Source organism: Chiloscyllium plagiosum, unplaced genomic scaffold (genome assembly GCF_037043375.1).
Source record: "Chiloscyllium plagiosum isolate Xiang-an unplaced genomic scaffold, Cpla_swu_hap1 HiC_scaffold_6, whole genome shotgun sequence".
Taxonomy (NCBI): domain Eukaryota; kingdom Metazoa; phylum Chordata; class Chondrichthyes; order Orectolobiformes; family Hemiscylliidae; genus Chiloscyllium; species Chiloscyllium plagiosum.
In genome coordinates this window covers 27,736,629-27,762,135 of record NW_028270144.1, presented here as the reverse complement: position 1 = coordinate 27,762,135, position 25,507 = coordinate 27,736,629, and the positions used below count along the sequence as shown (strand labels likewise).

The 25,507-nt window shown below is 39.3% G+C and overlaps 1 protein-coding gene and 1 pseudogene across 4 annotated transcripts in view; one reads left to right on the top strand and one right to left on the bottom strand.

Annotated features, from left to right (window-relative positions):
- dachc (dachshund c) overlaps positions 1-25,507 on the top strand; it is a 598,354-nt gene that overhangs the window by 233,984 nt on the left and 338,863 nt on the right. The gene's annotated exons all lie outside the window — the stretch shown is intronic.
- Positions 14,748-15,170, bottom strand: LOC148149727 (large ribosomal subunit protein bL20m pseudogene; annotated as a pseudogene).

Below are 25,507 nucleotides of genomic sequence, written 5' to 3'. Positions count from 1 at the left end.
GTTGTGGGTTTGGAGGGTGCTGTCGAAGTGCTTTACATGACTTCAGGATGAATTAAAATAGATCACAACCAGTGAAGTACTTTTTGAAGTATAGAATCTGTTACAGAAAACCCAACAGCCCATTTTACTCAGTTAGATCCTAAAGACCGGCAATGGCCTAGAAAGAATATTCAGATACAGGTGAAATATAGAAAGTGAAATTGGGGCATTACAAGGATAGACTGAGAGCAAGAAAGAAAAAATGAAAAGAGAAAATGTGATTAGAAAAAAACTGAAGTAAGTACATAAATGCGTAGAAAAGACCCCTTTAAAATATCATTGACATATTGTTTTGTTTGCATACAGTGAATTATTCCAACTTTTCTCGGTTTTAATGGACATATGTAAAGAGCTCCCCTTTTGTTTAGCATGATTCGATGAGACTAATCTTTATGCCTGAATATATTTTAGTTTTACGCATTCTCAAAATAAAGGAATAATCAAATTGTTCCTTCTGCATCATGAGAAATTAAGTCATTTTTAGTTTTCCCTTTTCTTAACAAGGGGGATAGCTCCTCAGAATTGCAGATGATACAGAATTTATTGTGTGGTTCCACCTGCAGGGTTCATTTTGCTAAAATCAAAGTACTGCACAGAATGCATGGCACAATATCAGAACAAAACAGATGCTGCTTGCCGAAGGGCTCAGCAGGTCAGACATCTGTAGAGAGAGAAACTGAGTTAATGGCTGTGTTTTCTTGATGGAATTGCAGTCCTGATGTTGGGCTTAACTCTGGCTCAGGATCCTGGGAATGGGCATTGCTTGTAAACTTTTCAAGAGTTAACTGATTTAGGAAAGGCTCTGGTCATGTGCAGCTCGCAGCACCAGCAGAAGTGGGCACTGCTAAGATGGGCAAGCAAGTGCAAAGGTGCATGAAGAGTTGGGGGTACCAATGACAGCTTTGCATGGCCACACTGTCTGGCCTTCATTGTGAGGAGGAAACCCTCCACAAGGGCTATGGAGAGATGGTGTCAACAGCCCCATTGGAGACAATCCAGTTGTATTCTCCGATTTCAATGGGGAGCTCATCTTTCATCTGTAAAATCTTTGTCGCACCACCATACTTCCTTGGGTTGGTCCTTTCACCGGAGGTAATTGGGTCCTCGTCATTGCCAGACTGGTAGTCTCTGCTGCACTGATTCTGCCTTGGTTGCCAGAGTAATGTACTATATTCTAACTTAGCTTCTGGCCTTGCCTCCTGAAACCCTAATCTGAGTATGGTGTAATTCAGGTGAGTAGCACAGCCCAATAAGCTTTCTTAAGACTTTTCTGTAACCAGTGTTTTAAATCAACATATTACAAAATTATGTGCCGCACATGACCTGAAGCTAACTGAACTTGGCTCCTGACTCCATTGCAGCTTTATCCTGTTGCTGCATCCCATAGAACAGGCCTCAGGTTTATATGGAATTAGTGCTGCATGACTGATTTAATGACAGTGTACAGGCACCACAATTGACCACAGAGTGCTTGGGTCAGAGAGGGGGATCTGGGCCAGGGTTCTTTTTTCTAATTATATGTAGTGTACATATCAATCTTGCCTGGCAGTTGATTGATCTGCAGATGCTTGGTGCCAAGGCTTTCATATGAGTGATGGCCATCCATGCAAGCTACCAAATGGTGATAGTGCATACAAATTGCATGTCATCAACACCTTCAGGAGAGAAGTGGGAACACCAGCATGGAAAATAAATTGAACCTTCCAAGGGCAAGTTTTCATCAAACAAACTGAATAAAACATTATGCAATTTATCTGCTCATTTTATTCTTGCAGATGTGTTGCACACACATTATATTGTCATGCAATGAAAGAATTGCAAACAAATGTTAATGGTTAACTTAATTTAATTGTAAATCAATGCACTGAGATGATGAGAATGGATATGGCGTCTTGCCTGCATTTCTCATTGGAGTAAGATTTTAGCCGTCAATGTATTCTGTTGGAGGGGGAAGTGCTGGACAAGTTCAAGATATATTTCCCACAAGAAGGAAACACATTAGAGGGAAACAAACTTACAATCATTCTGAGCTCTTGTTTAGTACACCTTTCGAGCAAATGCTCAGGCACAAGTGGCCTTATTATATGACGAGCCAGACAGTCCAGCACAGCAAAGGGAAATAGGATGGAAAGAAAAGGAAATAGGTCACAATTCCCCACCAGCTCACTCCTCCTGGAAAGGAAACATACCTGACTGCAGTCAAAATGTGAAACTATTTCACTTAGTTTTCTTCCTAGATGAGATCATATTTGGTTCTGGTATGCTAGCCACAGGCATCTTGACTTTGGGCTCGTTTGCTGACACCAACTGAGTCTCAAGAGAAGGGGTCCTTGTCTTGAATAAGATGTGGTTTATTGCATGTTAGCCCTCAGTTGACAATCAATAATCCCCCTTAATGGACAACCTGCTGCTATCTAGTGTGAATCTCGCCTCGACACCACGAACTTAGTTAAAAGATATAGTGAGTTTCTTCCGATATTGCCATAGGCCTAATTGGAATTCCCATCCATTTCTGTCACATTTCACAGTATGGTTCAGGTTGGTGTGTCCCTATAAGTTTTGGTCTGTCTTATTTGTTGTACACTGTCAGCAGTCATCTACTGGGCATGGTTAGAGTCAAGATCTTCTCCTCATCAGGGACGAGGATCTAAATATCAGGCAGCCCACCACCCATCCTGACTCTTTCTGCCATATTATAGGCTGTTTTCCTCTTGGAATGAGAGTGAGACTGGTATCAAGGGAGATAAAAATGGGGGGGGGGGGGGGCACATGCAATGAGAAAACCTCCGTGATAATCAATGATACTGATACTTAGTCAAAAAACAAAAGATTCAGCACAATGTTTTTAGATAAAGGGGCGATACTCAGCCTATCAGCTTAAGGCCTATGGTTTCTTTGGCTGATAAATAAGGTTTTCATGCTATTTTTGCATGATGTTGTGTAGTACCTATTTTATGGACGTGGCTGTAGGATTTTTTTATTACTGACATCCACAGAGCCATTGAGACACCCCTGGCAACAGTTCCTGCTGCTTAGTTTAAGCAGAGATATCAACTTTGCATAATATGGGGATTTAGCTCCATTTCATCAACACTCTATTATGAGGTTTGTTAGGATTACAAACTTTGGATCTTTGTTCTTCTTCAATTTGCTGGAAAACTTGCTAAATTTTGTGGCCATCAATAGAGGCATCGTTAAACAGTTTGATGCTTCTTCAGGTTTGTTTGGAAATATATTCACCAAACTATAATACAAACATTGAGAACCTTTGGGCTCCATTTATCAACTCCACTGTTCAAATGATTGCTAACTTTTGTCCTAAGAGGATTGCACAATATTTGTTTATGAAACTTCTAATGTTTACACCAGACCCGTCAACAAAATATTTCATGATCCATTCAGTTAAGGAATGTCTTCTGAGAGTTTTGAGGTTATGGAATCATAGAGTCATACAGCATGGAAACAGACCCTTCGGTCCATCTAATCTACATGATTTTCTGCTTTTAACAATTCAAATTCTTTGCTTGAGCAGCAAGTTCAGTCTTCAACAAACATCATGAACATATATTGGCACAAAATAAGACAGATCTTTTTGAATTGAGTTTGCGCTGAGATTAAATAATGCAATTAATAAAAACAAGTTTGAGCTGCCAATGCAATATACTGGAGGGGGCATATAAGCAAAATGCAACCTAGACATCTGATCTTCACTGGCATTTACTGAAATTGATTAATTATTTCAAAGAAGACTGGTGGGGGTATTCTAGCTAAAATGTATCTCTTATCCAACATCACTGGAACAGATTGTCTGGTCATTATTGCTTGTATGAGCCTGCTTTGCTGCCAGGTTTCCTACAAGAAAACAGTGGCTACACCTCTAAGAAATACATCATTGTCTGTCCTATATAAATGTAAGTTTTGGATGGTTGTGAACAGGAAGGGTTTGGAGAGTTATAGGCTAAGTGATGGCAAATGGAAGACTAATTTAGAATACCTGGTCAGCATGGATGAGTTGGACCGAAGGTTATGTTTTTGTGCTGTGCAACTCCATGACTCTAACTGCATTTTGGGCAGGGTAAAAACAATGACTGCAGATGCTGGAAACCAGATTCTGGATTAGTGGTGCTGGAAGAGCACAGCAGTTCAGGTAGCATCCAAGGAGCTTCGAAATCGACGTTTCGGGCAAAAGCCCTTCATCAGGAATCATTTTGGGCATGCTGGTCTGACCATAATAAATGAATGCTGATGTTATGATATGTTCTTGTTAGATAGAAATATATGTTCCACTCGAAAGCACTTGGAGAAGGGTGTACAGAAGGAAGATATTTCCTGTGGACAATAAATGCTTTGGGAGCTAGCAAAGATGTCCCGTGCCTTCCTTTGACCTTTTTTTTTAATTAGAAAGGAATGTTTCCACAACGAACAATGAAGATACCTGAGTCAGGAAGGCTCAAACGTTGAGCTGCTGATTGGAGACAAGTTTCTCAAATGGGTCATCAACAGGCATTTGGCTCTGCATTTACATAGACACAGAACAGATGCCTGGTTTGGTGTTTGCCTACACCCACAAGTTTAGTAGTGGGAAATGTTGGGGCCTCTCTGGGCTCTCCCATTGCTAAACAGGTGTTTTGCACTTGACATACGCACAATGAACAAAGAACAAGGGTAAAATGACAGCTGTCATTCAGCCCTTCCTGAAGAAGGACTCATGCCTGAAATGTTGATTCTCCTGTTCCTTGGATGCTGCCTGCCCTGCTGCGCTTTTCCAGCAACACATTTTCAGCAAAGAACAAGGGTAGACTTGTCAGCCCTTTGATCCTGCTCTGCCTTTCAATAAGATCATGGTTAATCCAACTTTAACCTCAACTCTTAATAATCTTTCATCCCCTTGATAATCAAGAATGTGTCTACTTCTGCTTTAAATATTTCTGAAGGACAGCATCCACTGTCCTTTGAGGTAGGGAATTCCATAGGTTCACAACCCTCTGAGAGGGAAAAAAAAAAGTTTCCTTTCCTCTGTCTGAAGTGGGCGACCTCTTGTTTTTAATTCAAGGCACCTAGTTTTAGATGCTCCAACAAAAGGGAAAATCCTTTCAATAGCCACCTGGGTAGCTCCCCATAAGATCTTACATGTTTTAATTAGTTCACCTCTGTCTCTTCTAAACAGGGTGCAGTCTGTCGAGGCTTTCCTCAGAAGCCAAGCCGTTTATTCCAGCTATTAGCAAGTCTGCTCTGAGCTGCTTCCAATGCGTTAACATTCTTCCATAAGACAGAAGGACATAATCCATGCCAATTTCCCCCTAACCCGTCTGTGTCAAATCTTTTGTCAGAGCAAGCCATATAAGACTTAAATCTTCAACTATTGCGTCATAGCAGTGAGGGGGTGAACGTCCACTTTCTCGCTGTAGTTTTGTAACATAGATTTGAATTTTTTGATAAATTGGCTAAGTGAGACTTTCAGGCCATTTCATCGAAGTGTTCACAGTTTGGAGGAACTTGGAACAATGCCACAAGAACATTAATGACCTTCTGAGTACCTCAAGGACAAGTGTTGCCATCTTCACTACGCTACCTCACACTCACTCTAATGCTGCCATGGCACCCAACATGCAGCTGGCATGTACCTGATCAGTCTTTTCATGTCAGAAAGTGTCAGTTTCTCGCCACTGCCTTGGAAAATAACAAACTGCATATAAATGAGGTGAAATTAGGTAACAATGAAATGTTAATGCATTCAAATTGGACCCTGCTCTTTAGCAAGATTCTCATCTCACTCTTAAAACCTCGTATGGAAAATTGGAGTTCTTCTGTTGATGGCATGGATTCAATTTTCTGTTCTCACCGTATTTTACCAACATACTCATCATTACTCACTTCATTGAGGGCCTCAGAAGATTCAACCTAGTGTTTTAGATTTTAGCGCAAAAGCAAATTCCACATGACGCTATTATCGTGAGGTTGAAATTCCAAAATAAAACATGGTTTTCTTAAATATCCTGCAGTTTTTTTAAGTGCAGACACCTTGTAAGTTTTTTTTTCCTGTAGGATTCCCACTGTCCAAAAGCATGATTGACCGACAGGAGACTTCTTGTGCAGGAGGCCTGTTAACAAGGCTGCAGCTTATGAGAGTGGTTAGGTGTAATGGGCAAGGGTCCAAAATTGGAGGAGTGTCTGATCACAGTAGTAGGGAAGGGGGTTAGCATTGTAGTGTGTGACTGGATTACCCTGGAACAAGCTGCCTTAGTTGGAGATTCAGTAGCCACCCAAAGGGTGGGTGGAGAGACAAATCATGGTCACAGAGGGCAAATAGATATCAGAGGGAAATTAGGTGATAGGAGGAATCACGATGGGATGTGACATGATTAGGCATTTACTTGGTAGCATGCTAGACATGGAAGAAGCACACCTCTTTCTCCGAACCCATAAGCAGTGCTTTAAAGGCATCCATCTCGTGGATTTGATCCTTCTCAGTTCGAAAGTTTTCTGCATCTTGGAAGTCTCGGTGGAATTTAGTTCAAAATTGAGTGACTTCAAGTGAAGCGAGACTGACTCATTACAATATTTAAATAAGCAACCAGATATCCCTGACTGGATTAGCAGTGCTGGGTTTAAATATTCTTCTCTGAGGTGAATCTTCTGGTGGAGGGCATGTAACTGGAGTAAAGATGGTAGGTGGAAACCATTTGTCCTTCCATCCTTTGACATTAAGGCACATGTGGGAATGTTGTGAATAGTTTTACCACCTCACCACCAATTGAGGCCCTGAAGTGGATAATTAATACCCACTTAAGGTCCTGCTACCATTCTGACTGGCATTCACAGGCAGACTGGCACTCACCATCTTGGAAATCTGATTAGCAAACTCAGCTTTATTTTTTGCATCTTGCAAGGGTTTTTTGGGGTGCTGCAGATGGGGGTCCCTTGTTCAAAAACACTCAATGCCTGATTGAGGGACTAAACACTGGGAATGAGGAGAAAGAGACATATAAGAGCCACATGTTTGCGTTTTCCACAGAGCCCTCATTCCTTTACAATGTTTTCCTTTCTACTTATACTCTAGGTCTCTTTGTTTTCTTAACTCATTTTTATGGGATGTGGGTATCATTTGCTGGCCAAGTTGCCCTTGTGAGTTGTCTTCTTGAACCGCTGCAGTCTACCTGCCATTAAGAAGGGAATTCCAGGATTTTCATCCAATGACAATGAAGGAATGGCGATATATTTCCAAGTCAGGATGGTGAGTGGCTTGGAGGAGAACTTGAAGATAGTGGTGTACCCATGTATTTGCTTCCCTTGTCCTTCGAGAGGGTGATGTCTGAGGAGCTTTGGTGAATTTCTGTCGTGCCTTTTGTAGATAGTGCACACTGCTGCTACTGAGCATCAGTGGTGGAAGGAGTTGGGATTGTAACTGTACTGGAACAGCTTGGCAAGGAGAATGGCAAGTTCTGGAGCACAAGTCTTCAGTATTATTGCTGGAATGTTGTGAGGGCCTGCAGCTTTTGCAGTATCCAGTTCCTCCAACCGTTTCTTGATATCACGTGGAGTAAATTGAATTGGCTGAAGTTTGGTAACTGCAATGCTGAGGACCACTGGAGGAGGCCAGTCTTGGCAATGCTGGGCCTCAGGGCTCAGACTAGTCAAAGAGTCAGAGAGAAGTACAGCATGGAAACAGACCATTCGGTCCAACTCGTCCATGCCAATCAGGTATCCCAACCCAATCTAGTCCCACCTGCCAGCACTTGGCCCATATGCCCCCAAACCCTTCCTATTCATTTACCCATCCAGATGCCTTTTAAATGTTGCAATTGTACTCCAAAGCTTTCTCTGGCAGTTCATTCCACATAGGTACGACCCACTGTGTGAAAATGTTGCCCCTTAGGTCTCTTTTATGTCTTTCCTCTCTTACCCTAAATGTATGCCCTCTAGTTCTGGACTCCCCCACCCCAGGATAAAGACTTTATCTATTCATCCTATCCATGCCCCTCATGATTTTATAAACCTCTATAACGTCACCCCTCAGCCTCCGACGCTCCAGTGAAAACAGCCCCACCCTATTCAACCTCTCCTTATAGCTCAAAACCTTCAACCCTGACAACATCCTTCTAAATCTTTTCTGAACCCTTTCAAGTTTCACAACATCATTCCACTAGGAAGGAGACCAGAATTGCACACAATATTCCAAAAGTGGCCTAATCAATGTCCTGTACAACTGCAACATGACCTCCCAACTCCTGTATTCCATACTCTGACCAATAAAGGAAAGCATACCAAATGCCTTCTTCACTATCCTATCTACCTGCGACTCCGCTTTCAAGGAACTATGAACCTGCTCTTTGTTCAGCAACACTTCCTAGGACCTTACCATTAAGTGTATAAGTCCTGTTAAGATTTGCTTTCCCAAAATGCAGCACCTTTCATTTATCTAAATTAAACAGCATCTGTCACTCCTCAGCCCATTGGCCCATCTGATCAAGATCCCGTTGTAATCTGAGGTAACCTTCTTCGCTGTCCACTTACTAACTATACCTCTTATGCCCATATCCAAATGACGAAAAGTAGTCGACACAGCACCAATCTTGTAGTCACTGTCAAAATATGGTCACAATATGGCTGGGCTGTCTGGTGGCGAATGACCCTTCGTCTGTAATAATACACTAGAAATGAACATATTCAAGGTGGGCAGGGTTTTTGTTTCATATGCTTTTGGATTTTAACTGGTGACATGAAGCCAAATTGTTTATTTGGGAACTAAGCTTGAATTGATTGAATAGCTCATGAATCTTTGATAATGAATGATAGAAATTCCAAGGAAATTCACAACCAGTGTTTCTTCCTTGGTTTGAAAATATTTACCTCCACATCACTTAAACACTGTAATGAATCTCTGCTTCAATCACTCCGTATATAAACAAACTTCAGACTCTTAACAGCTTTGTACACAAATAGATTTCTCCTAAGTCCTCTCCCAACTCTCTTAGTGTTTATTTTACACTTATATCCTCTGATCACTGTCTTCCAAGCCAAACAGTGGTTCCTTATTCACTTCCCAAAATGCTTCAGGATTTTTAAGTGTGATATGAAATTTCTTTTTTGTCTCCTCTACTCCATTGGAAGTGATCCCAGTATCTGACGTGTGTTTCCAAAATGAAAGGTTCTCAAGCCTGGCCTCATCCAGATTAATTTATACACCAGACTTTGCCAAAATCTGGAGTGTCTATAGGTTAACATTTCAGTTGACTGTGATGTTGCAGTTGCAGAAAAGGTTTTCTGAGCTTCTCCTCACATGGTTACTGTTATTAAACTGGACGGTTGATGCAACAAACTATACATAGCTTTTAGAACTATAATGTTTCATGAAATAAATACCTTTTACTGTGCCTTCTTATCCTCCGTCACTGTTGATCCCCATCAACCACAGTAAATGTTGGTGCTTCAGGCAAATTACAAGCTATAAATAAAACATACATCTTATTTTGAAAGCTTACACACAAATGTCAATTTTGGCAAAGATACTTTTACTCATTAAATTTAAGTATAACAAATTAACAACAAATTCTTTGACAAAGTGGCAACTATATGTAACATCTACAAGATGCACTTCAGAAACTCCTATTCCCCTCATGCACTCATGTAATTTCCATTAAGTCCAAAATTAAAGTGCGAATGGTCTGACAATTGCATAACTGTAAATCTGCAACAAAAAGCTCTAAAGTAGTTCATTTGAGAAGTGCATCTAAAGCACAGAATAAACTACTTAATTATTTTGGGATTGGTGTAGCAAAGGGAAGTAAATGACCACAAACCTCCATCAGTTTACAATTTACAAATAGCAGGATAAGTGGATAACATTTGCTTTTCCACCTTCTTTCAAGGGTCTGTCATATATTTTCAAACTGGTGGCCTTCAAATCTCCAAACAGATGGATGGGAATTTCTCAGGCCTCTGTCTATTTCTCAACACTGTTTGAGGATTTTTCTGTAATTTCTTCCCCTTTTTAAACAAGAAAGATAGCCTGGATTATGTGGGAGCAATGATGGTATAAATATCAGTGCTCCTTTGAATCTGACAGCATCCTCTGGAATCTACAAACACACAGTTAAACATAGAAATCTTGAGGTTACTGTTAGTGATTTTATGCTGCTCTACAGGAGCAGCATAATTCCCCTGTTATCAAGCAGAAATCACTGGACTGACAAGAACTCGCTCTTTTTTACTCTTGTGCTCGCTGTCAAAGTTTCTGTTGGGATAAGATGTAACTGAGATTTTAGAGGTAGGCTATCTTCATTATTACTGCTAGACAGCCTCATAAAAATACTCATGTTTTATTTTGTTATGGACCAGACCAAACTCACTCAAAATATATGACGAAGATAGCCTAGACCCAAACCTGTTCTTATTTTAAAGGCAAGTGCTAGACATGACAATTCAACTGGTCAAACTACCAATCTTGAAGCAAAACACACTTTATTCATACAGTACAGCTAAAATACAGACAAAATAAAGTTAAAAAAGAAAAGAATTAGCTTAACTGTAACTCTATCAAAATGCTTAACATAACAAACTACTAATTAACTGTTTCAATGTAATAACATCCCATAAGCACACTCTTGGCAAAGGCAAATTTAGTAAAATAGATTGTTTCACAGGCAGTTCTAGCAGCTGGAAGAGAACCCCAGCTTTTAGCTGAAACAGAGGAAAAACAACTTCCACACCCAACTTCAAGACTCCAGCAACTGCAGCAAGCTAAAGCTGAAAATCCAGGATCTGTGGGAACTTGACCCTATTGCTTTCATTGTTCCAATGTTAAAAAAAAGACCCAGGGCTTGACAATGAATCTGTTTAGTTTATTGGCTCTGAATGGGCTGCTCGGCACCTCTCTCAACATTTCTTCATATCAAAAAAACTAGGACAAATTACACCTCTTAAAGCTACAGTATCATCACTATTATGTTGAAATGAAATGTCAAATTTCTGCCATGTAATAAGAAAAAAATCACATAAAGGACAATAAAAGATGTTCCATTTTAAAATGCTTTTTTCAAACAAAATGTTTTGTAAATCTTTAGTTTCCACTTTAAATCCAAGCATGTGTCCAAACAATTATTTCATTTTGTGCAAAATTGAATGACAAATGATGAATAATTTGTACAGTTTACTTTCTAATTTGCTGTCCATGAAAATACTTTAAAGTGATACCCCCAGCTTGATGACATTGCAATTACTGGATGTCTGGAGATTCCCTTGAATGGGCGCACCATGCAAAGTAATTTCAAAAAGTGTCTAAAATAGTCATCGAAAAGACTACAGTGATTTTGCCATTGTGTTTGAAGACGAAATGAAATGTATTTTAAAACAAATAGATTTTGATTTGTATGTTAAAAATCTAAAGCAACATTATATTTTTTATTACATCCTTTAAGAAGGAAACACAATGGAAACATTGATGAGGTAAGACTTCCAAAGGTCAGGGCAAGATGCCACTAAGTTATGTACAAAAAACACTGAGTAATTTTGCAGTTACTGACATTGAGTTTTACGTTTTGCTATTACCTGTAAAAGATTCAATAAATTGGACCGAGCCAGGATTTTGTTGTAGTGGTATTATATGTTTGTAACGTAGTGGAGAGAACATAAGATGCCTTTATGTTCATTCAGTGACTGCCCTAAGCTCCAGCTTAAACAGTTATATACCGTCTGTCTGATTGCGACCCTCCTTAACATTAAGCAGGTGACTCAATTAAACATAAATCAGGCATAAAATGCCCTACATGGGGCAGCATAGTAAATCAAGCAAATTATCAAATGGCAAAACTGATTTTGTGCTTTGGGCAATGTGAGCTGCCACCACTTATACATCAAAACTTCACTCACTGTAATATTGATTTTATTTTATTTTGTTTATTTTAATTCCCTACAGCAACTTGCATTTATGAACTAAAAATCTGTCAGCATTACTAGACTCCCTTGCCATTTTCACTCGTCTATGCCCAGTCACCAGCCATCTGACTGAATTCTGTTTCACAACAAAATCTATTTGTGGCAAGCTACCATTTTAGAAATAAATTTGAGACTAGAAGGACACTTTTAATAAATGGCAGCTGTTTAAGTTGCAAAGGAGTTGAAATTATTCTTTGACCTCAATTAATGCAAAAGAAAATTAGGTAAGTTGCAGAATAAATAGCAAATCTAATATCTATTTTGCATCGTCATAGTCACTACCATATCCTCTCTACTAAAAACAAGAAAAATTCACAGTGCCAAAGGAACCCATTCAGTCAATCAACTCTGTGGTAGCTCAAAAGTGGACCCCACTGCCTCCTTTCTTTCCCAAGTACTGTATCATCCTCTGATTCAAGTATTTGTATTATATCAATCCCTTAAAGGGATTCAATTGTCTCTGCCTCACCAATTATTTTAGGATTTAGTTCTCTTACAACTGTTACAAACAGAGAACTGTAACTCATTTTCTATGTTCTTAGTGTCCATTTCTTAAAACGAAGATACGTGTTTCTTAGTCCTTGGCTGTTGGCCAATTTGAATAACCAGCAGCACATATTTTGCTTGTTCGAGTAAAGAAGTCTATTTATTTGCATGCTCACCCAAAAATCTTAAGGCGATGTACTCTTGAGGTAAAAATGCAGTTACAAATGATAGTACACTTTTACAAAGTATAAACAAAGGAATAGTTTGTAAGTTATGTGGATTTGACTCATCTTGGGGGTTGGTTGTGGGAAGTAAGCATTGCAGGCCTAGCGAAGAAGGCACTTCCACTCCTGAAGGATGGTCCAGGTTGACTTTGTAGCTGGAGACCAGGATTATTGCAAGATTCCTCTGAAGAAAGGGATGTTTAGCAGGCCACAAATTCAGTTGCTTGTAGTTTTGTTTTCAACAGGACAGCTTTCTATACTGGTGATTTCTAATGTTATGGTCTCCACTTATAAGGTGTAGATATTGCTGCATTTGTTGCTGCTGATGTTTATTGCTGCATTGTTTGCAGGATTATTGGCTTCTCTTTGGTTCTTGGTGTAATCAGGTTCAATTTATGTGATGACTTTCAGTCAAGTGAATACCTGTTCAGTACTTCTATTATCCACCCAGAATGAGTTGAAATTAGAAACCATGTTGCACTGTGAGGGACAGCTGGTGATCATTCACATCTGCTTACATTTTAATCAGCTTCTTGACTGCACTTTTTGTTTAGTTTAAAGCTAAGAGTTCATAGATTTTGACTTTCAGGTAGGTCCACAAACAATAGGAGGTGTGAATTCCACAAATGCTTTCGCCTTGCGTGTCCATTCAGGGAAGGCAATGTCCCAGTGGTCATTCCGTTAGGAACTTTCTGGAGACTTGAGATACACCTGGGTCTATGCAAACATTGTGAAGAAGTGCTCTGACTCTCAGCAGACATATTAACAACCTTTTACTTTCCACTTCAAAAAGTAAAGGCAGTTCTGGAAAACTGAGTACAATCCACGTTTACGGTTCTGAGTAAGATGTGCCTTTACTGAGCATGACACAACTCTCTGTATGAAGAGCTTTCTTCAAAATCCTCACCTCACACTCTTTGTGACAATGCAACATTGATATTGCTGATCAAAGCCACAGTAGTCTGATCTATTTGTTTATTCAAAACTTTTCATGCTTTGAAAGGAAAATGTGCGTTAAATCACCTAGCCTTTTCTGTTCCAGTGGAAAAATTGCCATTATCGAAAATCTTTTGTACACTTGTATTTTTTCAACCCTGATATAATTTATTTTGTTCCGTTTATTCTTTCATGGGATGTGGGTATCACTGAATAGATCAGCAATTATTTTGAATTCCGACTGCCTTAGAGAATATGATGGTTAGTCACCAGACCAGTGAAGTCCATGTAATGTAAGTGCATCCATAGTGCTGATAGGAACAGGAGTTACGGATTTGACCCAGTGACAGTGAAGGAATAATGAAGTAGTTCTAAGTCAGTGTTTGTGTTGTTTGTAGGAAAGCTTGCATGTGGTGGTGTTCCCATGTATCTACTGCTTGGTTTTCTAGGTGGCAGAGGTTGTTGGGTTTGGAAGATGCTGTCAAATGACCTTTTAGGAGTTACCACAGTACATCTTATAGATAGTACACACAGCTGTCACTGTATGTCAACGTGAAAGGAGTGAATGTTTAAAGACCTGGATGTGGTGCTGGTCAAGTGGGCTGCTTTATCCTGGATGGTGTCCAGCTTCTTGAATGTTGTTGGAAATGCAGAGTTCCAGGCAAGTGGGAATATGGCATCACACCCCTGACTTGTGCCTTGTAGGTGGTGGACAAGGTTTGGGGAGATACTAGGTGAGTTACTCACTGTAGAATTTCCATCTTCTGACCTGCCTCACAGTCACAGAAATACTGTGATTAGTCCAGTTAACTTTCTGGACAATGGTAATTCCTAGGATGTTGATAGCAGGATTCAATGATAGTAATGCTATTGAATATTTTGGGGAAATAGTCCATTTGTCTCTGTTGGAGATGGACATTGCCGAGCACTTCTGTGGTGTAATTTTTTTTAATATAGAAAATTTTATTCAAAGAACTCCACACACAACTATCATTTCCTACAGTCAAGCCTATAAAGTGATCAAAAACTGGAGGTGGAAACACAAATGTCTGTCATAGACATTTTGTTAAAATGGCAGCAAACTCAGTCATGTGAAAAGTATTTGTAGCATTTATTCACATTCATTCCTTAGTTCGAATACACAATGTGTGAAAATACACCATTAGGTTATCTGCCATCGTCCAGTGAATCAGAGAAGCCTTCTTCCCTCCTTTATTTAGCCAGTGCTGCCAGGGAGTTCAACATCTTTGATTCATACATAGCCAAATCTGCAAGGACTTTCCTGTTTAACTCCATCTGATACTTAACCAGGTTACTGATAAAATGAGGTATTTCGGTCCATGCTCCTGGGAGGCAGCTGCTATCTTGTTAATCCAAAGCATCCTCATGTTCTCTTTCTTGAGTTCCTTGACTTTGGTGGATTGGAGAAATGCTGTTCACATCACCTGCACAGCCTCAGAAATGCGAGGCGTGTTGCCGCATCTACTGGGGCCCCCAGTAGCAGTCGGGCCCTCAGCTTTGAATCCAGTGGAACAGCAACAGGAAAACCATGGTTGGCTCCAGTAGCCACCACGACTCACCAAGCCCGGCCTCCTAGGGGACACTCTGACAGATCCAGGCCTGGGGACACTGGATACTGTGTGGTGTCAGTGTTATTTGTCACTTATCAATCCAAGTATGAAAATTATCCAGATCTTACCGCACATGAACTTGGAAATTTCTCAGTATCTGCAGAATTGCAAATGGTGCTGAAAATGTGCAATTATCAACAAATATCTGCACATCTGATCTTATGATGAGTCGAAGGTCATTTTATATGGAACTGAAGATGTTTGGGTCTAAGACACTACCCTGAGCATTTCCCACTGCAATATCCATGGGGCCATCTTTCTTTGTGCTAGGTATGAATCCAACGAAAGTGGCTGATCTCCACCTTACTCCCATAACTAAGTTACACTGGTGTGGCATCAAGAAACTTTAGCAAACCTCAACTCAAAGTTATAGAGGTTAGCTGGCATGATGTCTAGTGTGTAATTCAGAAAACAGCTACAGCGTGGATTTGATTTTCGTTCTGGTTCAGTTTGACTTGGGACCTGTCTAGGAGAAAGTGAGGACTGCAGATGCTGGAGACAGAGTTGAAAAATGTGGTGCTGGAAAAACACAGCAGGCCAGGCAGCATCCGAGAAGCAGGAGAATCGACGTTTCGGGCATAAGCCCTTCTTCTGGAATCTGCTGTTTGTTTTACCTCTGTTAGTGAAACCACCAGTGAAAAGACGAATACCATGAAAAATGCTAGATGTGAAACATTAGCAAGCATGGATACAGGACCTGTCTTCAGGCAGAGCTCGTGATGATAGTAATAAAGATAATGATCTAAATTAAATGGCATTTTTGGCTGTAAAGTCATCTATAAAATGGATAGCTCTAAACTTCGCACAACGTGCAAACTGTGATCTCGCTGAATTGAGCAAAATTGGCATTGCTTCTTTAATCTGTAAAAAATGTCACTATTTATTAAACCTAAAACATTTTGACACTTTTAAAAATTATTAATCCACAGGCACTTGTACTTTCAAAGAAATTTGTATCTGAAACCACATTTTCCCTCATGAATCCAGCAGTATATTTCTGCTGAATGTATATTGTCATTCCTTTTCCCTCCCAAAATAAATGACCTCACAATTGCTCATGATAAATTGCTTTCATCCTTTCCTCTCACCTGAATCACATCGGTTTTATAATTTGATTGAATTTGTAATTCATTGATTTTAATCCATTTACTTTATTGCATTCATATTGGCTTTTACTATTTAGCATAACATTTGCTTGATGTTTTGGGCTGTCTACTAAAATGGAACCCAAGTGATTTATACGAAAGAATCTCCATGAAATGAGATGGAAATACTTGGATTTATTTATATTATACCTTTTAAAGCTCCACAGCATCCTAAAGCAATTTGCAGTTAATAATGCATGTTTGGCATGGAGTCACTATTGCTTACAGCTGCCAATTTGCACACAGTAAGATCACAGAAGCAATGGTATATAAATGATGAGATAATCTATTTCTAATTCTGTTGCTTTAAAGTACACACTGATTAGGACATTAGGGGAGAGCTGTATTCCACCTCTTCATAATAGTGTCATCAGGTCTTGTTCTTCTACAACAGGGTCTGGTCTTAATGTTAAATCAGAAAGAAAACACCTTTGAAAGTGCAGCACTCCCTCATTTTTGCAGTGGGATGTCAGCTAAATTACATGCTCAAATCTCTGGATTGGGAGTTGAATGAACAACTTTCTGACGTGGAGACATCCATATTCTATACAAGAATAAAGGAAAAAAAACTAAAAGTGGCAAGTTCAACAATGGATGCTATTGTTACATATCAGACTGTCAGGGAAGCTCATGAAGTTGTCTGAGGAAATATGCAACTAATTATGAGGTAGAAAAGGACTATTTTAAGTAAATGCTAGTCTATGGAAGTAGCGTATATGCATAAGTTTCACACACTCGAAAATAGCTGACTACACACACCTGATTAGGCAATAGATGTAAAAGAGGGTAAGAAAGCGCGAGAGAAGGAGACAAAATGAAAGGCCAAAGCCAGTGATCTGGTTAACAGATACTTGCATGATAAATTTAAAGGAAAGCATAAGAACTAGGACCAGGAGTAGGCAAATCAGCCCCTTGAAGCTGCTCCACCATGTAATATGATCATGGTTAATCTCATCTTGGCCTCAACTCAACCTTCCTGCCTGCTCCCCATAACCCTTTAACTCATTATGAATTAAAAATCTGTCTGTCTCCTCCTTAAATGTATTTAGTATCCCTGTGTTGACTGCACTCTGGGACAGTGAGTTCTACAGATTTATGACCCTTGGAAAGAAGTAATCCCTCCCCGTCTCTGTTTTGAATCTGCCAGCCCTTAGCCTAGAGGTATGACTTTTCATCCTAGACCTTTCATCGGGGGAAGCATCTGCTCCACACTTACTTTGTTAATCTCTTGTGGCATCTTACATACCTCAATTAGATCCCCTCTCATTCTTCGAAACCCCAGTAAGTATGGACTAGACTGTCAATCTCTATCATGACACAAGCCTTTCATCTCTTGAATTAATCTCGCGAACTGTCTCTGAGCTGCCTCCACTGCAATTACATCTGTGGGCAGCACGGTGGCACAGTGGTTAGCACTGCTGCCTCACAGCGCTGGAGACCAGGGTTCAATTCCCGCCTCAGGCAACTGACTGTGTGGAGTTTGCACGTTCTCCCCGTGTCTGCGTGGGTTTCCTCTGGGTGCTCCGGTTTCCTCCCACATTCCAAAGATGTGCAGGTCAGGTGAATTGGCCATGCTAAATTGCCCGTAGTGTTAGGTAAGGGGTAAATGTATGGGTATGGGTGGGTTACGCTTCGGCGGATCGGTATGGACTTGTTGGGCCTAAGGGCCTGTTTCCACACTGTAATGTAATCTAATCTAATCTAATCTAATCTTTCCTCAAATAAAGGGAGAAAGTTTGTATGCAATACTCCAGGTATGGTGTCACCAATGCTCTGTACAATTGCAACAATACTTCCCTACTTTAATACCAAATTCCTTTAACAATAGATGTCAACATTTCAATTATCCTCCTCAGTACTGTTGTACCTGTGCACTTGATTTCTGCAACTTATGCACAGGAAAACCTAGATCCCTCTGCATTAAAACATTTTACCCACTTCAACACTAAGTTGTCTTTTTATTCTTCTGACCATGTTAAACACCATCTGCCCATTTTCCTAACCTACTCATATCCATTTGTCAATTTCTTGCTTCTTTATTGCAACTTACTTTCCCATGTATTTTCGCGTTATCTGCAAATTTGGCTATAGTACTTTCTATCCCTGCATCCAAGTCATTAATATGCAATGTAAGTAGTTGGGGCCCAACGATCGAACCCAGTGGAACCCACTAGTTACAGCTTGCTAACGAGAAAAAGACCCATTTATCCTGACTCTCTGCTCTCTCCCTCTTACAATCTTACTTTCTGGAATATATTTCAGTTAGGAGGAATTGAGTATCTACTTCAGGAGGACTAGAGGTGTTTATAAATAGGCCAGGAAAAAGTAAAATCGAAGCCTCACTCAGTGGAAGGTCTCTGAAAAAGTATGGCAGAAGCTAAATATTTACCTGTTGCCAGTAGTTTTCAGCTCAATTAAGGGAGAATCCATTTGCAAAATAAAAGAAAAATTGAAGAAAACATACTGCATATTAGACACCATTGATGGAGACCATTAGGAAAATTCTGATGAGTTACAAACAGAATCAGTCACTCGGTGATCAAAAGAACAAAATCAGGTTTCAAACTTAACCAGTCTAATGGATTGATGTAAATTTAAATAAGAGTGAGATTCTGGGTGCGAGGCCAGACACAATAAAGAAACATCATATTTTTGATTTGATTTTGTTGTCACATGTCCCTTGGTACAGTGAAAGGTGTTGTTCTTGTGCAATACAGACAGATCATACCACACAAAGTCCCATTAGGGTAATAGAATAGAGCGAAGAATACAGTGTTACAGCTGCAGAGAAGTTGCACTGATAGTGAGATCAACATTAAATTTAAAACTTGAGAGGTCCATTTAGAAGTCTAATAAGAGTGGGGAAGAAGCTGTTCTTGAACCTATTCATACATGTATACAAACCTTTATATCTTCTGCCGACGGTAGAGGGTGGAAGAGAGAATAACCAGAATCGGAGGGGGGGTCTTTGATTATGTTGATTGCTTTCCCAAGGCAGTGGGAAGTGTGGATGGAGTCAATGGATGAAAAGCTGGTTTGCGTGATGGACTGCACTGTGTTCATGACTGTCTGAAGTTTCTGTGGTCTTGGAAAGAACAGTGACCTTACCATGCTGTGATGCATTGAGATGGAATACTTTTAATGGTGTATCTCTCAAAATTGGTCAGAGTCCTTATGGATATACTGAATCTCCTTAGCTTCATGAGGAAGTAGAGATGTTGTTATGCTTTCTTGATCATCACATCAATGTTAGTGGACCAGGACAGATTGTTGGTGATCAGCAGTCCCATGAACGTGACCCTCTGAACTGTCTCCACCTCAGCCCCACTGATTGGAGTCATGCCCTCCAATCCACTTCGTGAAGTCAATGATCAGCTCCTTTGTTGAAGGAGAGATTGACCCACGAACATCCTGGGTATCAACACTGTAATAAAAACTCAGGAATCCTATACTTAGATTATAGAACCGATCAGTGAATAGTTAAAACTTGGAAACATGATCGAGCCCGGGGGGGACAAGTTGGGCTGTCATTCCCAAAACTGTTTTGGATCCAAGTTAGAATCAAGAGAGTGAATGCAGAATGTGCTTGTTTTTGCCCAAAAATCTGTATTGTCCTTTCATGCCAACCATCTAACAGCATGCCCACCGTAAGCAAAAGGAGAAGAGTATTGTTTTTTATATTCCTCCAGTTTGGAAGTATTGTTATAGTGCTAAAGGGACCATTAATTTGCAACTTCCTTCATTTGACTTTTAATACATAGTCCTTCATGGACTTTATAATGGTTTTAAAGAAAAGCACTGACATCAAATGGCTGCAGCGATCACCTGACCAGGTGAGCCAGTTCATGGAAACCATCAATAAACAAGACCCAGTCTGAACTGAAATTAACATGTCATCAAAATGACAGAAACTGGTTACTTGGATCTGTATTCCCTGTTTATGTACACTTTCTGGATGTCACATAAATTTGTTCAATGTAGTGTTATATTACTTTTAATGGAGTTAGTTAGTAATAAAATTTTTCTTTATTTCACTGAAAAAAACTTTGTAATTGGCTCCATAATTTTGACAGATGCAGTGTTTTAATTGAAGTGTGATATAGTTGTATACTAAAAAGAATTAAAAACCTTCCTTTGACCAAGGGGTTTAAAACAAAGTGAGTTCATTCACCCCTCCTAACCTCCTCTTAATACAGTAAATGGCCCTATTGTTTTACTGACCTCTATTAACTACAGTTCTAAAGTGATGAATACACAAGATTCCTTGGTAATATTAGTTTGGAATGATTCTGTTTGTGCATTTCTATGACATATAATTTACACCCATGATTTTTCCTTAGCTCTTCTTCCTCCACCCTCTCAAACAAAGTCACAATTTCTGAAGAACTGAGGAACTTTGTGGTTAGTCTCCGACTTAGGATTTAGATCCATGGTCAACTATTAATCAGTATCAGGTCCATGTGCACCAAATAAAGAATGAAGAATAGCAAGCTTTGTATAAATCCTGAATACGTGTGCAAGAACACTGCACAGTGTAGTAAAATATAACCCTCACGTGAAGGTACCTGAAGTAAGCTTTTTATACAAATATATTCTGGAAAAATACAGTGTGTTATATTAATGATCTTTTCTCGTTCTTTTTTTTCCCTCTAAAATATCTGCGCTTATATAATCCTGGATTCTTGAACATCCATGATTAAATCTGCTTAACATTGATTATCACACATTCAGTTGCCTAAGTTCTAAGCTCGGCAATACTTTTCCCACCACTATTGCTGTTCTTCATTTTCCACCTTTAGTACATTTCTTGAAAACCACCTCTTTGATCGAGCTTTTATCATCTATATTAATGCTTTGTCATGTGCTCTGTGTTACATTTTGTTTTATAATCCTTCTGTGAATTGCTTTGGTATGTTTCATTACATGAAAGGCTGTATATAAATGTAAAATGTTGCTGTTATTTTCTTTGAAGGAAATTCCAAATTCATAATCTATCTTATTCAGGTTGTATTTGGTTTGGAAATATATTTGTTGCTGATTCCAAAACTATTCTGAATACTGTGGAATGTACAAAACAAATTTGTAGTTTTGTTTTAAACACCAAGGAACTTGACCCTGTTGTAAAAGCAAACAAAAATCTATGAAACCTATTACATTTTGAAGGTTGGTTTAACAATGTTACAATCAGTGAAGACACGCTATCAAATATTTCTGTGGGCCATCTGATGTATATAGCAAGTGTTAGTGTCAAACTCTATCCTAAGCTCATTAAAGAGCAATAAACTCTTTTGTTATCGCCTGATAGTGAATGCAGTGCCATCTGGTGCAGAGTTTAATGGGGGACCACTGTTTGCAATGAATACTTAGAATTAATGAATTATGATATGTGTTTACAAATGTTATGTATGCTTTTTGATGAGAATGTAGACTTGCTAAAAATCATTCATCCTGTGGGAATAGTTTCAGTTGAGTATTTCTGAAAGTTTGGATAGTTTAGGATCTATGTGAAAACTCGCTTTGTGATGGAAGCTTGCAAGCTGAAAAATAAGTTATTACTTCTTTAAGACTCATTGAATAAAGCTAGTTAACAATGTTTAGAAAGTAGGCATGAAATTTGATGCTCATTGTGCGATTAAGTAAAAAGGAAAGTCATCATAGTCCACCAGACCCCTCTCTCATTAGAAAGAGATGATCGGTGGTGGTTTAACCTGTGGGTCACCATGCCTCAAGGGAGAAATTGAGAAGAAGAATCCTTATAGAGTCATAGAGTTGTACAGCATAAAAACAGACCCTTTGGTTCAATTTGTCCATGCCAACCAGACATCCTAAATTAATCTAGTCCCATTTTCCAGCATTTGGCTCATATCCCTCTAAACCATTCCTATTCATGTACCCATCAAGATGCTTTTTAAGTGTTGTAACTGTACCAGCCTCCACCACTTTCTCTAGCAGCTCATTCCGTACATATCACACCATCTGTTGCCCCTTAGGTTCCTTTTACACCATTTTTCTTTTACTTCAAATTTATGCCCTCTAGGTTTGGACTCCCCTACATTGGGAAAAAAAACCCTTGGCTATTCACCCCATCATGATTTTATAACTTCTTATAAAGTCACCCCTCAACCTCCAACACTCCAGGGAAAATAGCCCCAGCCTATTCAGCCTCTCCTGTAGCTTAAATCTTCCAATCCTGACAATATCTTTTCTGCACCCTTTCAATGTACTGACCAATGAAATGTCTTCCTCACTACCCATTCTACCTGTGACTCCAGCTTCAAGGAACGGTGAGCCTGCACTCCAAGGTCTGTTTGTTTGGCAGCTGTTCCCAGGAACCTACTATTAAGTGTATAAGTACTGCCTTGATTTGCCTTTACAAAATGCAACACCTCACATTTATCTAAATTAAACTCCATCTGCCACTCCTTAGCCCATTGACCTATCTGATCAAGATCCCTTTGTACTCTGAGGTAACTTTCTTCACTGTCCACTACACCACCAATTTTGGTATCACCTGCAAACCTACTCACAATATTTACATCAGAATCATTTATATAAATGACAATTAACTTTACATTGTTGGCATTACTCTGTCCTGATGAAGGGCTCATGCCCGAAACGTCGATTCTCCTGCTCCTTGGATGCTGCCTGACCTGCTGTACTTTTCCAGCCACACATTTTCAGCTCTGATCTCCAGCATCTGCAGTGCTCACTTTCTCCTATTGTAAACCGATTGTCCAGCCAACTGAGCTAACCAACTCCTATATGCAGTGTGATGATGCCTATATAAAAAGCTTCCTTTATGAGGCGGTCAATGGTGTTATAAGGTAACAACATCAAATTAAATTGAGAGAGTAAAATATCTCTAGAATTAAAGTATGATTTGACACCAAACACAGAAAGAAATATCACAACAAATAATCAAAACCTTGCTTAAAGCAGTAGGATATTGGGAATATCCTGAAAGATGAAAAATTCGACAGCTTTGAATCCAGGCAGCTGAAGGCATAACAATCAATGATGATGCTATTAAATTTGTGGAAGCTCAGGGTACAGAGGCTTGAAAGCTGATTGGAATTTGGTATATAGAATGTAGGTAGCAGAACTTTGGATGACCTCACTTTCACAGAGAGTTGAATGTGAGTCGCTGGAGAAGAATACATTGGAATAGTCAAGTGTAAAGAAAACAAAGGTATTAGTGAAGTTTTCAGAAGCAGAGGAACTGAGGCAGAAGTGGAATCAGGTGATTTCACTGACGTGGAAATTGACAGGCGTAGTGATGTCATGGATATGTATCAAATATGATACCAAGATTATGATCAATGTGGATCAGCCTTAAGAAACTGCCAGGGAGAGTGATGGAATTTCCATGGATCACACGCTGTAGTGGAATGGTGATTCATGACAATAAATAGAAAATTACTCTCATTTCAGTGCCAGTGAGGTAAGTTACTGGACTATAATTTTCTTTTAAAAATTATGAAGCTAATGGTGTTCACTGCTATTTATGTGTGAATGCATCAGGAACGTTAGACAAGGGGCAACTCTGTGATTGAACTCAAATATCTTTCCAAGATGTAGCACTCTGCTAAATGATTCACAGAAATGTGCATCACAGTCGATCTCCCCATTAACATACATGGAATGGTGTAAAGTTGTACCTGAAAGATAGACATGAACTAATCTCATCACAAAATTTAAGTCATTGTAAACCTCAGTCTCTGGGGAGGCAATGGCCTAGTGGCATTAACCTTGGACTGTTAATCTGGAGTCCAAAGTAATGTTCTGGGGACCCAGATTCAAATCCTACCATGGCAAATGGTGGAATTGGGATTCAATAAAAATCTGGGATTAAGAATCTAAGGAGTACCATGAATCCATTACTGATTGTTAGAAAAACCCATCTGTTTCACTAATGTCCTTTAGGGAAGGAAATCCTTACCTGGCCTGGCCTATATTTGACACCATACCCACAGGAATGTGGTTGACTCCAACTGCCCTCTAGGCAGTTAGGGATGGGCAATAAACGCTGGCCTAGCCAGTGACCCTTTCGTCCTGGGAATTAATTAAAAAAAACACTTTGAATGAAATGATTAATGTAATTTATTGCCAATTCATCTCTCTTTGCGCTGACAATGAACAATTAAAAATATGGAATTTCATTCTTTTAGATTTTAATTGCTGCTTTTCTTCTTTTTCTCTTTCAGTATTTGATTTGGCATTGAGTCTGGCTACTTTAATTTCCTTTTCCATCCTTGTACTTTTAATTCCAGAATCTTCCAATCTAATTTGTTTACATGACACCCAGTTTGACCTGTTCATTTAGTTCTCAAATACCCTTTTACTCTCTCGACATTTTATAAACTTGCATTCTTAGCAACTTTGCAAGCAAGCAATTTTAAAATCCAGACATCAAGGACAGATCTGACTTACCACAGATCCATTAGACACATCACTGCAGCAAAATTAAGACCTTTCTGTTTTCAGAAATCAAACAAAATGAAAGTCGTATTTTAATTTATCCTTGGGAAGTAGATGACAAACAGATGACAGCTGTATTTATTTCCTATCTTGAGATGTCCTAAAAGGCATTATGTGTCAACCACAGAGTGTGGAAATGGAGTTCTTTTGTGGACTTGCACAGTCTATCACAGCAAACTGCTCTATCCTTACAATCCATTAACACCTTTGTGTTCCAACAATTTTGACTTACTGTAGTTGTACATTTTAGATGTCTTACCATCCTAGCCTCCTTTGGGACTATTCTTGATCAGAAGTATTTCCTGATTAAGCCCTTTAAACTTCAAAAAAGTGTCAAAATCTAAACACATTTAACTTGGTCTGTGGGGTCTGATCAGCCTCTCCCCAAAGGAAAACAGCTAATTGAGATTATTACCTCTTCTGCATAGTGTTTTATATCTTAATGCATTTTAGCCAGATTGTTATTTTACTGGATTATAAAGCTCTGTGTGGAAACTCCAAAATTAAGAATTCCTTCACCAGAATGGAATAGAAAATTAGGATTTTTGATATAGAAAAAAAATCTGACAAAATACAAATTGCAAGATATGTAAAAGTTTGCTAAAAGAAATTGTTTAGATGGAAGGCAGATATT